General features: G+C 37.0%; 1 long non-coding RNA gene across 1 annotated transcript in view; it reads right to left on the reverse strand.

The window, feature by feature from the left end:
* The window catches only part of LOC129045986 (uncharacterized), a 31130-nt gene extending 12651 nt beyond the window's left edge, over positions 1-18479 (reverse strand). Inside the window, exon 1 of the long non-coding RNA XR_010409455.1 lies at positions 17840-18479. This is a non-coding gene — a long non-coding RNA (uncharacterized LOC129045986). The remainder of the gene's footprint in view (positions 1-17839) is intronic.
* Between the last annotated feature and the right edge of the window lie 364 nt (positions 18480-18843).

An 18843-nucleotide genomic window follows, 5' to 3' on the forward strand; every position in this document is an offset into this window, starting at 1 on the left:
AAGAGTTTATTTTTTACCTGGGATTGATCCTTGTGGTCCTAGAGCTTGGAATACTGTCTCTCTAATACAGGAGCTAATAAGTGTCCACTGGATGAACACATTTTTTAGAAGCTGAAATAAAGCTGAGTTAATACTTAGGATTTTCCCATTTCTATATGTTTTTCCTTTGCTCTATAAATAAAATCCAAATTCCTTACCAGGCACGACATGACAGAAGCCCACTTTTTTTTCTAATCCTATTTTATAATATGGCCCTGCTATGGCCTCTATTATATACCAAAAGTGTATTGTAAACCAAAACTGATATATTGAAGAGATCTCTCTCTCTCTCTCTCTCCCTCTCCCTCTCTTCATGAACACGTACCAAGGAAAGACCACGTGAAAAAAGGTAGCTCTCTGCAAGAGAAGTGTACTCACCAGAACTTAACCCTGCTGGTACCCTGATCTTAAACCTCCAGCCTCTAAAACTGTGAAAAATTAAAAGTTTCTGCTGTTTAAGTCACCCAGTCTGTGTGTGCTGTTATGGAGGCCAGAGCAGACTGAGACAGCCCCTACCCTATGCACTAGGCACTATGATCTAACTGCGTGAGCCCTTTTTGTTCCTCAAGCTCATCAAATCCCCCTCAGCCTTAGGACTTACTGTTCCCTCTCCTAGAATTAGTTTCCAGCTCTTTCCACCCTTTAGATCTCAGTTCACATCTTATATCCTTTGAGAACTTTCCTCGAGTAACCTCATCTGAAAGAGACCTCCCCAGTTACTCTCTACCTACCCGCCCAGCTTATATTATTCAGAGCACTCTTTGCCATCGGTATTCATTTATTTACTTACTTATTTGCTCACTCACTGTTAGTCACTACCAGTCAGCCCCTTCTGAGCAAGGATCCACACATTCACCACTTTACTGTCAGTTTGTAGCATGCCTGGTTCATTGCTGGGGTCCAATAAATATTTTTGGAATGTATAAATAAATGACCAGTTAATGAAGATTCTGTGATCTAAATAAATCCTTACTTTAATAATTCTGTTTATGGTTAGACTTTATTGAGTGTCAACATAACGTTGACAAGAAGAGGACTAGGATATTTTTTTTTTAAAGGGGCAGATTCGAATCTGCCAGTGGTTTCCATATGAACTTGCATTTAGTCAATTACCCTTCTGGTTACCATATCTCAAAAATGGGTTTAATAACATTTATCTTACCTGCATCAAAGAGTAATTCTGAAACAAGTAGGGTTCTGTAATTTTATTTTATATATTTATTGTAAAATACTTTATAAACATGAGGCATTGCTTCCTGTTAGGTACCAGACATGTTAGGGAAGAGTAATAATTTAAAATATTGTCTCTTTGGCATTGAAAACTGCATTGTCCAATATAATAGCCTCTAGCCACATGCTGTTATTTACATTTAAATTAATTAAAATTAAATAAAAATGAAATTTTAGTTCCTTGGTTACACAAGCCTCTTTTCAAGTGCTCAACAGGTACATATGGCCAGTCAGTATTCTGCTGCAAAGCACAGATACAGACCATGTCAATCATAGCAGAGAGTCCTACTGGAAAGCTTCTGTCCAGAACTTAGAAGTTGTTTTAGGAGACAAAATAAATATCCTTCAAATAACCTGAAAATAACCGGCATATGTTAGCATCTACAAAGTAATATATAATATAATATAATATAATATAATATAATATAATATAATATAATATAATATAGAAGCATACAGGAAAAGGAGAGTGGGGGAGAAGTTGGAGTATGGTAGGTGAGTTCATGAAGGCTTCTCTGGAGAATATATCTGAGATGTCTCTTTAAGGAGGTAAAGGACAGATGGATGTCAGAGGGGAAAAAGAGAAGGCATGTCAGGAAGAGAGACACCAAGACAAAGATTAGTGTATCTGACATGTGAGTTTCTAAAACTGGAGATTAGTGGGCATTTATTTATACATTAAACATTTATTTCATGGTACTGGTGTTAGGAGGTGGGAATTAAGGGTACACAGATGCATAATATATAATCTCTTCCTATATGCGATAAGGAAGAGAAGAAGACTATCAAAAAGGCATCTAACATACAAGTCCAGTTAATTGTTACTTAATTGTTACAAAGGCTCTAAGGAGTTCTGCACTTTGTAACCAGGGAAGTGTTCCTGGATAGGGTGCCAAACGAACAGAACTTTGAAGAACAAGTGAGATTTGGGCAAATATAGGTGATTTCAAGGGAAAGGAATGGAAGAGAGGAAGAATAATAGGGATGAGTTCACCAAGCTCTGGATAGTCCAGCTGGATGGAGTCAAAGTGCATAGGTGGGAGAAATGAGAGAAATCTGGAAAATATAAACCTGGGGATACAATGGTTAAAAAGACACAATTCCTGGGGCACCTGGTTGGCTCAATCAGTTGAGCATCTGCCTTCAGCTAGGGCTGTGATCTCGGGGTCCTGGGATCCAGCTCTGCATCTGCCTCCCTGCTCGGCGGGAAGTCTGCTTCTCCCTCTGCCCCCCTACCCACACTCATGCTCTTTCTCTCTCTCCTTCTCTCACAAATGAATGAATAAAATCTTTCAAAAAGAAAAAAAAAAAAGACACAGTTCCTGGCTTAATACCTTACAAGCAGTCAGGAATCTCAATACAGTATGGTAGGCCCTCTGATGAAGAAAGCACTGGTGCTTTGGGAGCATATGGGAGGGGGTCTCTAGCCAGGCTTTTAGGGCCTGTGAAGGCTACATTTAGAAAGTGATCTGGGGGGGGGCACCTGGGTGGCTCAGTCGGTTAAGTGTCCGACTCTTGATTTCAGCTCAGGCCATGATCTCAGGGTCCTGGAACGGAGCCAAGAGCTGGGCTCTGTGCTCAGCAGGGAGTGCACTTAAGGTTTCTCTCTCCCTCTGCCTCTGCCCCCTCCCAACCCCATACAGGCACATGAGCTCTCTCTTAGAATAAATAAATAAATCTTTAAAAAGAGAAAAAGAGGGATAATATCAGAAAGATGAGTAGGTATTAACCAGACAAAGGGTAGAACATAATATTCAAAAAGGCAAAAATGTTCACAGATTCAAGAAGGGAGTTGCGTGTTACATTGACATATATTTCAGTGAGTTTAAGGCAAGAGGTTCAGAGAGATGTGCTAGAAAGGAAAGAACCAGGTCGTAAGAGCCACCACAATCCACTTTCAATTGCTTGTACTCAGAACATATTTAAAGATTTTGTCGAGGAGGAGTCTAAATCAGAGTTTCACTTACTTTCCCCCTCTTCACCAACCCCCTTGCTATCTCTCTCCCTTACTGCAGTGTGGATTGGAGAGAAAGGGGACCAGGACACCAGCTGAGAGCCTATTGTAGCATATTTGGATGAGAGGCAATGGTGGTCGGAATGCAGGCAGTCATCATGGGGTAGAGAGAAGTGAAACCCAGGCAAGGGATGTTTAAATAGGACAATCACAGGACTTGACTATTGATTGAATTTGGAGTTAGAAGGGAAGAGGATTTCCCCCTTTGTTTTCTGGCTTCCAGGTGGTTGGTATCGGGCAGTGGGTCCACAAGTCTGGAGTGAAGAGACCTCACTGGAAATATTTAAAACTCTTTAGCACATCAGTGATACTGTAAGAGCTTCCAGGAAGACTGCTGCTCAAGTATTTTAATAAGTTATCTCGGTACTTTCTAATTAGATTAGCTTTTCAAAGATGGATTAACTCAATTTTCTTGATATTGTGGTAATTTCCATGCCATTCCTTGAAGCAGTTGCTTTCATTTCTTGTCATTTAACTCTACATAGAAAAAAAAATCTAAAATAATCTTCTACATAAAAATCTCAAATGCCTATAATAATCTCAATCTTTCCATAACTATTTATCTTTCTTGGGATATCCCTAGAAACCTGCTGATGTTTCAATACTGAAATATCAAACTTGATCTGAGTTTTGTAAAGTAACCAGCTTTGCAGTTGAGGAGGAGAGATATTGTCAAAGACCTGCCCTATGAAATAACTTTTTAAAATATTCTTTTCGATGATTTAGATTATTTTCATGTGTTCAAGAAGGGTTTCTTGATAATGCAAAATGTTTTTGTTTCAGTGCGGATTAGGATTCCACAGACATCCTAGTTTGTAAATTTGCATCCAATACTAAGCAATATATGAAGAGAGAAAAAAAGTGGGAATAAAAGTTCTAAAATCACATGAATCCCTCTAAGATTATGAGGGACTGTTTCCTTCTCTAAATTTTTTGTGTCTTTATGATTTATAAGCATTATTTTATATCATAAAGAATAAATACTATTGATACAGTGGTTTTACTATCATATTGCATTGTGTTTGTACAAAATATTAGCATTGGTATTGTTTTTAGTGCTTTGAATTATATTATCCAGCATTTCTTTAAATGTGTTCATTACCCACAGCCTCACTTTAATTTTATTGTAAGCAAAACGCGGTCCAGGTACAGATGGTGTAAGATGACTTAATAAGCAGTGAACAAATCTTCAGCAATCTGGTTTTATATCCAACATGAGATTGTAGCATTAAAAATGGTCTTTATCATACAGATAATGCTGAGAGCATCCATGGCTTTCCAAATTGCCAGTTAGTGGCAGAAATCTTTGACAAAGGGCTGGGGATAATTATTACTATTTTATATACTTTAAAAAGTCAGCTCAATTGACCTCTCTATTTCCAGACTCAGTACAACTGGCAAATCAATATTATCAACAGTAATTAAAACTGTGATCAATATGAACGAAATCAGTCTGATAAATTGTGTACAATTAAAGTCTTATTTAAGTGGTTTCCTAAAATGATCACAAATGAAGGCACAAAGGATGGGGACCATATTTTCTGAAAGTATAGCACATGTTCTACACTGGCAAGAGAAAGAATAAATGATGAGTGCTCTTCTATTTGTCTCTCTGGGATAAAATGCTCGTATTTGTCTTGAGAACTAAAGCTAAGCGTCCCCTACACACTTTGCACTTCATGGAAATTTCTAAAAAAAACCCCAGAAGAATAAAGAAAAGAAAGAAAGAAATGTTTATGCACTTGCCAGGAGTGTCAGGAAGAATGTGGTCAACAAAGTATGTCTCACTTTTTTAAATAGTCAACTACTTGATTACAAATTACTTTGCACAAAGAACAAAAATCTCCCATAAGAGTTACTATAGTTACAAGAGGACAAATGGAAAAAAAAATCAGATTTTAATAGGGCATAGTACTCATTTACATTTAATAAAAACTCTATAGTAACACTTCTGTCTAGTCACTAAGACGAGGGGAAGAAACGGAGTAATTATAGCATGTGATACCTAAAACAATCTCATTTATCTCATTTCATTCATAGTACTTAATTTTTTGCATTGTTTTGTTCTCTAATATAATATGGTGTCAAATAACACAATTTCCTGTATATTAGTCATAGCCCTCCTTTTTTTCCAAATAAAATGCTGATGGCCAGATGCATAACCTGCCAGAGTGATGTTACTGCCTTCCCCTGGAACCTTTCAGAGACAGATGTGCTGGCTGGTTTCTGGTTGAGTTTAGTAGTTTCTTAAGGAGAAAATGATGTGTTTTAAAAATGAGTTCGAAGCAGTCCATCACAAGGGCGAAAACAAAAATCTTTATCTCAAATGCATCTCCAACTTCAAGTGATTCTCAACATGGAAGATTATTTTTTCCTATGCAAATGTATCCAGTGTCCTTTTAACTTTATCTCCAGCCTTAGAAATTGTGGCTGACAGATATATTTTTCTCATGAGTATATGATTCTTTGCATATTTTTGTTCATCTTGCCATTGCCTAAAAATGAGTCCAAGGTAGGTTAGAGCCTGAAGACCTATAGAGAGGAGTGTAGACACCCACAGGAGAAAGGGCAACATTAAAGCCTTTGGTGAAGACGTCCTTCCTGACAAGAGCCCCGACAAAACACTCTTGAACTGCTACTTCCTCTTGAGCAAATGATTAATGTTGTTAGCAGAAAGACATGATCACAACATATAGCTCAGCAACGCAGTCTCCTCTACCAGATTTATGAAGCCTGGGTCAATATAAATTGTTGTAAGACAGCTCACAACCTTGTCATTCACTAGGGAACAATGATCGAAAGGAAAACATGGCCTTGATGTTGTCTTTGTTCACCATTTTCATTGGCAGATGTATAATTGAGTAAAAAACTATCTTGGCATTTAATGAGCAGGTAAAATATGAAGAATAGCCCTCTTTGAAGCCTGTCTTTAATCTTCAGTGATGGCTCAGGCAGTAGAAACAAAGGTGAGTTTTAAAAGGGCAGATCTGACTTGTTATTCCATTAGAGGACTCATCAACCAATTTCCCTGGTTGAATTAAGGTATTTATTTTGGTGTTTTTACATTTTGAGTAAAAGAATTCTTTTAAAATATGTACATGTTGGGAAGATACTTTGCATATGAAAACCATGCTTTCAAAAATACATAATTCAACAATCCAACATAATACAAAAAGTTCCTGACTTTGAAGTTTATTTTAAAGTCAAATGGAAACAACCATCTACACCATTATCTCCACATAATATATATCCACCTAGATGGTTTTTAAAGTACCTTTCAGGCCATTAGACTAAAATAACAAAATAAGTCATAAGCACATCATCAAGTGTTTCTTATCACCCCATTGTCATCTAAAGGGCTCATTCCTTTTATTATACCTATTTCTCACATTATCTTCTTTTAAAAAAGCTTTCACACTTAAGCAAAACTGTTCCCATCAATAAAAGCATTGGCTGAATTACATAGTTCTTCAAGTGTGGTGTTCCCTCTTTAAAGTTACTCTATGGAACCAACTCAGAAAGGGCAGACATTCATTCACTTTTTTGAGAGACACACCCTGGATTCTGGATGAGATGAACAGTATTTAATTTCAGTTGCAGTTATGGAGGGGAACGGAGGGAATGGATGAGTCTCCAATAAGAAGTTCGAGTGAGAAATAAACTGGGAATTCAATAGATAATTGTGGCCTTATCAACTTAGATTGGTTTACAACATGTCACATGATTTTTTTTTTTTTAAAGATTTTATGTATTTATTTGACAGAGAGAGACACAGTGAGAGAGGGAACACAAGCAGGGCGAGTAGAAGAGGGAGAAGCAGGCTTCCTGCAGAGCAGGGAGCCCGATGCGGGGCTCGATCCCAGCACCCTGGGATCATGACCTGAGCCAAAGGCAGACGCTTAACGACTGAGCCACCCAGGCACCCCTGTCACATGATTTTTAATATGCTGTTCTGTTTTCCAAATGCATTGCTGAAAGTTGGTTTAAATTTTAATAAGACTATGTCTGTACAACCGAAAAGTAAAGGAAAATAATGCAAAATCAATATTTTGCATTTTTTTCATTTGTTTGATGAAAAAGCTAGATATCTGAGAACAAACGATGGGGTGAATTTATTTTTCACCTGCCATCTGAATTGTGTAGCAAGAATATGCACAAATGCCATGATCTGATTACTATCACAGGATCCCTGTTGAACTGTATGTCCCACACAGCATGCCTGGACAGAATGCACTTCTGGAATTCATACTGTCAATCACTTTTTCAGAGGAAAGTATCAACGGTCCATACTAAAGTAAGAAAATAATTCTTTGAGTTACTAATACCTCATTACAAATTAGTTTATGAGATTAACTAAATAGTAATCTGATAGTAATAATATTAGCTACCACCTATGATAGTTGAGGACATGGGGCATAGAAGATTGGGGGCACAAATAGGCCACCACAGTGTCAATGGTGTTACAAAATGGAGAAGATTCTTCCCACATACATACTGACAAAGATAAATGTAATGCCTCACAGACTTGCCAAGAATCAGTGATATCCAGATTGAGATAGAAAAAATGTGTTTGTGCATATACAAACATATATACACACATTTATGGGGATATGCATATATACAAACACATATATACATATATATAGGGATATACATAGAAACAAACACAAATATACACATATATAGGGATATGCGCATATACATATATGTACACACACATGCATAACAGAGCTTCATATACATGCATTTGAATACAGCAGAGACATCAGTGATAATATGAACTAAAAGAAGACAAGCGTCCTAAAATCTAAGGCACGGAATACCTATGTGAAATTCACAGGGCTCAAGTTCTAAGTACACCTTCCACAAAAATCACCTTTAATTGGGTCCAGACAGGTACATCTCATTTATAACTTTTTTCAAGTTTTGCCATTCTTTTCAGTCATTTCATTATCATTAATGATTATTTATTGAGTAAATGCATGATTGTTTATAAAGGGGCTGAAGTAATTATTATTTATTGAGTGCTCACAATATGCCAGGGACGGCTGGCTGGCAGAGCATAAAGGGACACCATGCTGCCCTTGAAGAATTCATCAGATAAGGAGAAAAGACAAATGCACTTGGCCCTAGCCTTTAAATGAGGTTACTGGTGCTTATGTTACACCAAGAGGAGGTTCACGTGTGTGTGCGTATGTGTATTCAAACACTATGTGACTGGCTTGACTATTTCACTTAATCACCAATTCATAGAGGTTTGGCCTTCAGAAAGTTGAGATTAAAGTCCCATATCATGTTGGAAATTAGTATTATTATTGGCCTTGTATAATTAGGAAAGGGTCCCTGATGGTGTTTGTTTCTTCAAAATCATTAAGTACGAATCTTTTAAACATAGTAACAATAAAATAAAATAATATCACAGATGCCTGTATATACACCAGTAAGAATAAACATATATTAACATGTTTTATTATTATATTTGTTAACACCTACATTTATTATGTGTCAAGCATGAGGCTCAACACACCTGCCTCACAGATAGAACCTTCCCTTCCTTTCCATTTTATGCCAACCAGAGGTAACTACACTGATGTGTACCATTCCCATAGACGTTTTTACACTTCCACTTCTTCATTTATCTATAACATATCATATATGATCGGTTTGTTTGTTTTAAAAATTTATACAAATTTTATCATATGGCAGATATCCTTAGGCAGGTTGTTTTTTTCACTCCATGTTCTCTTCTTGGGACTTCTCCATATTGATACATTTACTTTCACTACATGAATGATCCATGGCTATTCACCCAGTGGTCCACAAAAACTCATTAGATGATTTCCATTCTTTCATAGGCATTGATCCCCAATAAACATTTGCACCCCAAACCCCAAACATTTGCATCTCACCATTTGCTTCTGAGAAACCAGCCTGTGTAACTCAGGCAGGTACTCCCAGGCACTGGGACTGTTTTGTGATGGGTTAGTTTCTGATTCCTGAAACAGATATGCAGACTTTTAGGATGCTTATCAAGCCCTATGCATGCTTATTCCTCTCTATCTGGGTGACTCCCTCAATTTCCTGCTGTAACAAGAGCCTCTCTCTGCATTCACCTTCTCACCTTTTTTCCCCACCACACAAGAAGACAAAGAAAGGCCCAAGTCCCTTTCATGACAAGGCTTCTATCTGCATTCTGGACCTTGTTCTTCTCTTTGGAGGTTTTGGTCTGATACTCCATGACTTCCTTCTCTATTGGCTTTCCCATCCCCACCCTCTGCACCCTTGGCCAATAAATAAACTTAAGTCACCTTGTTTTAGAGGGAAGCAGTAACAAAAATATAACTTCTTTTAATCTACAAAGTCCTATTTCTGACCTTTCCAATCAACCTCCCTATTAACTTCTTATCCCACCGAAATTTGGCTTCTATAAGCACTAATTCACTGAAATTATTAAGTGTTTCAAATATAAAACTACATATAATAAATATAACAGACACTCATGACTTATCATTCAGATTAAACAGATACAGACATCCTGCCATACTTTCTTGAACTCTATCTTATTAAAAAATAAATAAAACATAGGAGATACCTAACAATCCCCATCCTTTCTCTGTTTCTTCCTCTCTAGGAGTAACTATTTTAACCTAAAATCAGTGTGTATTATATCCACTGCTTCTTTTTCAAAATACTGTGATTCATTAACTTCTACATATCCTTCTTTCTTGGTTCTCCTCACACAGTTTGACTATGAGTTTTTAGAATCGTTTTTGGGCTCCACTTCCATTAATACACTCCTACTGCGGGTATTCCCTGATAGTCCATTGAAAATTGCCATTTACATATTTCACAAAAGTAAATGAGTAGGATCAGAACTAAGTTCATAGTTCCCCTATAATAGTTAGAGCAAAGCTAACTGCTATAATAAATAAGCTTGTATTTACTAGTGCAGTAGTTTTAAAATATGCCCATAAATTCTTTGACACTTCTCCGAGACTTCAAAAAGGTGGAGCCTAATTCCTTCCCACTGAGTGTGAGCTGGGCTTACTGACTCCCTTCTAACAAATAGGATAAGGTAGACACAATGGTGCACAGCTTCCAAAACAAACTAAGTCATAAAAAGCTAAAAAGCATCATGTTCTCTCTCTCTCTCTCTCTCTCTCTCTTTCCTCTCACCACCTGCTCTGGGAGATGAAACCTTCTAACCACTCAAAGAATTCTATCAAGAAGTTCATGTGTCTGGGAACTGAGGTCTTCTGTCAACAGCCATGTGAATGAGTTATCTTAGAAATAATTTTTAGCCCAGCTCAAACCCTCCCACATTAATGAATGATGTCACCAATCTCTTGCAAGTCCAAAGGGCCAGAGTCAGAAACCTGTGGGGTGTCTTGATTCCCCAACTCCCTTCACATCATAGAAGTAATCAATCACAAATCTTGCTGATTCTAACTCCATTATAATTTTTTTCCAACACATTTTACTTTCTCTCCCTACAGTCATTACAGTCTAAGACCATGGCAACAATCTCCCAACTGACATCCCCCCAAATTTTGCACCCTCAATCCATTCTCCATCCTGTATAATTGTCTAACTCCACATCTAATTATACCTCTCTTTTGCTTAAAAATTAAAAAAAAAATTTAAAAACCAAAATAACCTTGATTAGTCCATTACCTAACAATTATCTTCTAAGCACTTTAAAATAGGGGGGAGAAATGGTTAGGCATGACACTGGGGTCTTTGATTAACTTTCTAAGCTCATCTCATGACATCTTCCTTACTTCAAATTTCAGATTTCAGCCATGCTGAACTTCTCTAATTTCCCTCCAAGTGGACCACGTTCTCTTTTGCTTCATTAATACTCTACAGACCTCTCTATCTGCTCTTCCCTCATCTTTACCCTTTATCCACTGAGTCTCATTTCAAGCACCACCTTCCTCAAGAAGTCTTTTCTCAGCACCTAGTTGGTATTTGTTTACTTACCTATAACCCCCTGTGCACACACCTCTACCACTTTCTTTTCTTTGCCACTAGACCCTTTGAGAATCTGAAGCTTCACTATGCCTGGGTACATTGTAGGCTTCCCGCAAAAGGTATTTTTAAATGACCAAATGCATGTATGGATGAAGCAAGTTTATGAAGTCTACAATGTGTGTTGTTCAATATAATAGGCACTAGTCATAATTAAATTTAAATTAATTAAAATTAAATAAAATAGAAAATTTAGTTTCTCATTCTTTCTGGCTATATTTCAAGTGCTCCCATATGGCTAGCATCTACCATATTGGCCAGTGTAGATTTACAGAAGTTTTCCATTATCTCAGAGAGTTCTATTGGACAGTACTACCTAAGATTAAATTAATTGGAATAGGAATAGCAAAGAAGAGAAAGGGAAAACTAGTGCTAGCAAGAAATAGGAGAAGAAAGAAAGGAGGAACTTGATTATGATTTCTAGATGTCATGATTGGTTGATGAATTGATGGACACAGGAAATGCCACGCTATGCAGGGGTCAAGCTGAGAGATTATTAGTGTTGCTGCTGTTGTAGTTGTTGAGTGTGAGATGACAGTGGTACATCCTAGTCGATATTTCCTACATCACTGCCCACAGTTAGTATAAAAAACTGTTCTATACCTTGCCTTTATATCAGGAAACACTTCATTAAAATTTTTTCTATTTCTCCAACTGTTTAATTTAGAGAACCACCCCAAACAGTGCTGGATTCTCACTGTCCTTATGATGTCTTATATTTAGAATAAATGAGTTTTGTGAAAATCAGTTTTTTTCCGTTGGTTTGTTTCTCCATTCAGAAGTATATATTTTTTCCTGTGGATTAAATTTACCATTAAGAAAACCTCATAATGATATCATATGGGGAAATGAAATTTATCAAGCATTTGAATTTTTTTTAAATTGCCTATAAAGACTTCAAAGGATTTTAAAATTTCTTTCTAGAATGACATGACACTAACTCCCACTTTTTTTTTTTAAAGATTTTATTTATTTATTTATTTGACACTGAGAGAGAGACAGCAAGAGAGGGAACACAAGCAGGGGGAGTGGAAGAGGGAGAGGGAGAAGCAGGCTTCCTGCTGAGCAGGGAGCCTGATGTGGGGCTCGATCCCAGGACCCTGGGATCATGACCTGAGCCGAAGGCAGATGCTTAACGACTGAGCCACCCAGGCGCCCATTTTTTTTTTTTTAACTCCCACTTTAACAACACTGACACACTGCTCCTTAAATGCCTCAATACATTACTTTGAGACTACCACATTTTATCCTATAAAAAGGCATTCAGGCATTGTACAAAAAGGCATTGTACTGGGGCGCCTGGGTGGCTCAGATGGTTAAGCGTCTGCTTTCGGCTCAGGTCATGATCCCAGGGTCCTGGGATCGAGTCCCACATCAGGCTCCCTGCTTCTGCCTCTCTCTCTCTCTCTCCCTGTCTCTCATGAATAAATAAATAAAATCTAAAAAAAAAAAAAAGGCGTTGTACTAATATATATTAAGTATGATGGACTGATTACCTTAGAATTCATATTTTGTTTAGAATGGAACACAGCTGTTAGCATTTGCCCAGTAATTGACTGATTAAGTTATGTGAATACAGAGACTTTCCCTGTTCGATGCAACTAAGCCTTGTTTTCAAGCCAAATCTCTGAGCAGGATATTGAAGAAATCTCTGTCCTAAGAGATCTTTGATTTCTCACGTTTTCTAAAGAAGAATTAAAAATTATACAAAATTCTGTCCAATTAAATAAAACTGACTTGCATTTTCCTTTTTATATATCAACCCCATATCACATAGTAATCAATAGGTATAGTTGAAATAAGCCATTTAACTTTTCTTCTGGTTTGAATATTTTAACCAGTCATGAGACATCACATTCCTTTAATTTCATCTGTCTCTGGCAATATGCTTCTCTATTTTCACTTGTGTTTTCCTTATAAAATTTTATGCATTGATAATTTTTCTGTGTTCTTCTTACATTTTTTGGTGTGTTTTAGTTTTATGTTATTTTTATTTTCATCCCAAAATGTAAGCCTTTATTTTTGAAAAATGAGTCTTTTTATTTGACTTCAGAAAAAAAGATTATAATTTACATAAGACAAAACAGTTTCTAAATATTTAGCCCTATTGATCATTTATTACATCTGTATAATAAAACAAAGTACTAATTCTCAAAGTTTTGTGTGTATTTAAAATCTGTGAGAGGACTTATTAAGATACAGATTGCTGGTTCTCCCTTTCTGACCTATTTCTCTTTCAGTAGCTCTGGACCAAGAATTTGCACGTTCATCAAGTTCCCAGGTAATACTTAATGCTGCTGGTCTGGACCACCCTTCGAGAGCCACTGATTATAGAGCATTTTCATCATATCCAACACATTCCTTTGTTCTCTTTTCCAGTAAATCCAACACTCTGCAAACCCCCCATCTAACTGCTTCCTGATTTCTTTCATCATAATTTAGTCTTGTCTGTCTTTGGACATAATATAAGAGGAATGATTATTTGGGGTCTTCTTTTACTCAATATGAGCCATGGAATTTTTTAAGAAGTTTTAAAATTCCATTAGCAGTTGTAATGTGTATGTTTGGTCTTCAGACATTTTGAATTTTTGGTTTCTGTATTTTATCTTTCATTAACTAATCAACTTTTTTATTATTTGTATTTGATGTGTTAAATTTTATTTTTGATTTATGCTTTGCTTTACTTATTTTATCTGTTATATTTTTGTGTCATTTCTTTAACTTATTAACTTTTACTTTTGTTACTATTTTAATCTTTCTATGATAAAATGCAAACCACTGAATTTTACAGAAGTATTTAAATCACTTTTATTTGCAATTGTAAATGACATATTTGGTCTTCTGTCATTTTGGTATTTTAATTTCTGTTGTTTGTCTTTATTTTATGTTTATTTTATCACCCCTTTTTATGATCTTATGAGCAATTTTGTTTCATTTAGCTTGGTTTTTGTCTTCCTCAGTTATTTGGAAATAAATAATTTACTTTCAACCCTACAAATGTCTACTTTTGAAATGACTTTAAAATTTTTTTCAACATAAATTATTCTAAATACCAAACTCAATAAACTACACATTTTTATTCTCCCATATGTAAAATCTAGGATAACATGCTACCTGACCAGGCTCCAAGACTCCTTTTGCTCCATTTAAGGAAAAGGTGCTTCAACCTATCGGTAAATGTCCAGTATAATTCCCTTGTTTCTGCTCACACTGGTCTATAAAAGTCTTTCTCCTTGTACAGCTCTTAAGAGCTCCTTTGTACCTGCTGATTGGATGCTCCCTGATTCATGATTCACTGAATAAAATCTCATTTGATCAGTAGATTGTATTAGTAGATTAAGGAGGTGAGTGAGTTGGAGGGTAAGGTCTTTCCAGGTCATCATCGTGGTTGTTATCTTTTGTCTCTTTTTTCTTAATTTTAAAAGAGCTTCTCTGTGTTTTCAATATGACTAAATATTCTGTGGCATGTATTCTAATATTGATTTTTGTTGATCTAGCTATTTGAATTTTAGTTTCTTTCTAATTTTTACCTTAACTCATTCAATTTCCTTTTCATCTCACTGTCGTATTCTTTGTATCTCACACTCTTAACTTTTAATTTCACTCTTTTCTTTTATTGTGGATATGTATAGATAGCTGCATCAGAGATTGCAATCCAAATGGCATTTTAAAATGGAAATGTATTTGTTTTTGAGTGAAATTATAATTTCTTAAAAATAAAATTACCTGAAATGCCATCATTCATTATTATCACTCGACTTTTTTGTGTGCATCTACTGCTATACTTAAGTTTATATATCTAAATTTTATGTGCATTTATTATGTGATTTTAATTGTTTTTATGATGAAATGATAATATAGCTACCTTTTATAACCTAGTATTTTTAAATAAGGATATATATATATATGTTTCATATATAGAAACTCTAAGTAAGTATAAAAATATATATATATCACACACATCTCATGCAATCAAGTGTTCTTCAATATATCATATGTACCAGATTTTAATTTATCACTGCCCTATTGTTATTTAGCTGGGTTCCATATTTTATTATTATTGATTGTGCTGCAATATTTAATCATATGGTTATATTTTTGTTTATGTCTGTGATTTTTTTCTTTTTTAAGAAACATAAAGCAAACTTATTTGAGTCTAGAAAAAGGACATGTTAATTGTCTTCCAGAAGAGTTATTTATTCTCAACAGCAGTAGAGCTGTATATAATACTGGAAAACCACACACACACACATCCTTTTTTTTAATGGTGTCAATTGGTGATTGACTCAAAGTCCTCTAGCAGTGTTCCTTAGCTTTGTAACAGGAAAATTGAAAGCAATAATTCAGAATTAGGATCTTATATGGTGGATGTGGCCAATGGCTATAGACAAAGAACCTGAGAATGTTGAGCCTTTCAAAATTACTAGAAAAGAGGCCTTGGTTGGCATGAGGAAAACCAGAATTTTTCCGCCTGAGTTTAAATAAATTGGATTTATCAGAAATTAAAACAAACATAAATTTTCAAATGCCATTATGAACATCTGAGTAATTTTAATTTAGTTCCATTCTCAAAGCACATGATATGAATTTAAACTATTACTTGAAATAAATTTATTTCAAGAAAATATTTTCACAGGCCAAATTCTTAAATTCATTCTCTATGCAGTAGACAGAATAATGCTCCCCTCACCCAAAGATTTCCAGACCCTGTGAATATGCTACCTGACATGTCAAAAAGAACTTTGCAGATGTGGTTAAGATGAAGGTCCCTGAAATGGGAATTTGTCCTGGATTTTCTACCCAATCTAATCATTCCTTGAAAGTGGAAGAGAAAGGCAAAAGATTGGGTCCATGAGATGCAAAGTGAAGAACGTCTGACTTCCCATTGCTGGCTTTGAAGGTGGAAGAAGAAAGCCATGAGCAAAGGGATGGGGTGGTCTCTGGTTACTGGGGTGGCAATCACTGATAGCCAAGCCAAAAAACCAGACATCTTAATCCTATAACCTCAAAGAAATGGATTTTTCCCTTATAGCCTCCATAAAAAATGTCGTCAGACTTCTGACCTACAGAACTGGAAGATAATAAATTTGTGTTCCTTGAAGACATGAGAGTTATGGTAATTTGTTATATCAGCAATAAAAAACTATTGAAATTAGAGATAAGATGCTTGCTAATGGTCAAGGAACATGTTTCTGTCTTTTTTCACAGCTGTGAATCAGTGGCCAGCAAAGTGCACTAGTATGTTGCCAGTAATCAGTAAATATCTATTGATTTCACTACTTAATTAAGCCCTATACTTTGTTTTCATTATTTTGGCTTGACTTAGTAGGGGAAATGGTCTCACTAGAGTTTAGAAGAGCAATAGAAAACACTGATTAAATTCTGACTTCTTTTTTTTTTTTTTTTTAAGATTTTATTTATTCATTTGAGATACAGAGAGAGAGAGCATGAGCAGGGAGAGGGGCAGAGGGAGAGGGAGAAGCAGGCTCCCGGCTGAGCAGGGAGCCCGATGCGGGACTCGATCCCAGGACACTGAGATCATGACCTGAGCCGAAGGCAGACGCTTAACCATCTGAGCCACCCAGGTGCCCTAAATTCTGACTTCTAATTAGCTTAAAAATATAAACAAAACCCTGGGAAAAGAGTAATTTCTTCTGTGATTAGCTAACTATAACTTTGTACGAATGGGGAGGTTGGACCTTTCCAATGTAATGCTTTTTTTCTGTGATTAGGCAAATTATGGAACAACAGCATGAAATGCTTTACTATACCAATGTTGTCTCCAAAATGTGAATCTCATTACGGGGTGGTCTTGAGGCCCTTTAATGTTGAATGGGAACAAACAAGTTATTCTAGTTCAAAAGAGTGTTCACACACACGTGTTAATTATACTCTTTTACAGAGGAAAGTTTAACTCTGGTGCTACAATTAAAAAAAAAAGGAAATGGCACATGGGTCAATTTGTAAACACGACAAAAGTGATCAAACAAGATGAATGTTGCAACAATTCCAAAACCCGGAATTTTGGCGTGTGGAGGTACAACCGGACCTTGCTGATGCTTACAGGGGTGGGGTAAAGCATAATGGTCACTCGTCCAGCCTTGCCACCCCTAGTTAAGCCTCATGGCTGCTAGGGAAGTGTAACCGCTCAACTCACTACCACTTGTTTCCACTAGCCGGGAGACGGAATCCAGCAGGCGAATAGGAGCTCACCGCCTGCATCTGTGGCATGGTGAGGGGCCGAGGGCTGGAGGCACAGGGCCTTGGAACAGCAACGTCCCACTTAGCTCCACGGAAAACACCGGAGGGTCGGGGGAGGGTGTTATTTTTCCATTGTCATTTGGTTGCATTTGACCAAGTATTGCCAGAAAGGCTTTCTGCTGGTAGGCTGCACTTTCCGTATCCTGCGGCTGGTGGAAAGAGGCTTTCCTTGGGGCTTTCTAGGTCCCCTGTTGAGGATTCCCACCTGGAGGTTTCTGAGGCACCCTTTCCAAGGTCAGGCAATAAGGAAAGCCAGGTACTCACCTGCGTGTTGTTCCTCAAGTTCCGGGACCTCTGCCTTCTTCTTTCCACCTTTCACGGGCTTCCTATGTTTTAGTTGTGTCATGTGCAGGAATTTGGGGCTGTAATAGGGAGGACATAGGAGGAATTGGGACTACTCAGTCGTGGAGGAACTGAAAGTCTGAATAATTATTTTCTAACTCATTAACAAATATTCATTGAGAGCCTATCATGTGCCAGGCAGTCCGCTGTCCTATGTTACACTTATGTTGCTAAGTGAGTAGACCTGAAGAAAGGAGGGAAGGAAGGAAACGCTACTTACCCTCCTGATCTCAGGGACAACTTCACAGCTTTCCCTAATGATTCAGACGAGGTTAGCCCCCTCCCATTACATGCCCCTATAGCACTTCATATTTCCTCTTGGGAGACTCATGACCTTGCATCATCTTGTTCAATGTTGGTCCCCACTTTCCAGGAAGACTGCCGAGACCAGTCTCTCTTTCTTCCTGCAGGGTCCCCTCGCCTAGTGCAGAGACGGGCACATGGTAGGCACCCACAAATATTCATCAGGGAAGCTAAAGAATCTGCGAAATAGGCAGTTTTCCCACTCTCTGACTTTGTTCTTACCTTTCATCACTTGTAACACTGGGCATTGATTGGCTTCTGACCTCCTTGGTCCGTTTTTGACAACAGGGTTTGCATTAATCTGGGGTCTTTATGTTCCTGGCTACTAGGCACAACTAACCTCTTCTACCCCCAGGACTCCACCCAGGCACAGCATGCCATCTCCAGGGGCTACTGGAAAATTAGGGTGCTGTGGAGGTGGGAATATTTCAGGGCCTGACCTTATCCTCTGCAACATTGTTCTTCACCTACTTTGTGCAGGTCAGTTGGTAAAATGTAAGGGAAACATTGATGTCAAAATAGAATAAATACTGGGAAGAGTTAATCATCACAAAGTAAAAAAGCAAAATATAAATCTAGTTCAGTTTTCTAGTATGAAGGGTCACTCCACCATATGATCCTTG

This window comes from Mirounga angustirostris, unplaced genomic scaffold, assembly GCF_029215605.1.
Source record: "Mirounga angustirostris isolate CCGP_5_RB_7025 unplaced genomic scaffold, mMirAng1.0.hap1 SCAF_2, whole genome shotgun sequence".
Lineage (NCBI taxonomy): Eukaryota > Metazoa > Chordata > Mammalia > Carnivora > Phocidae > Mirounga > Mirounga angustirostris.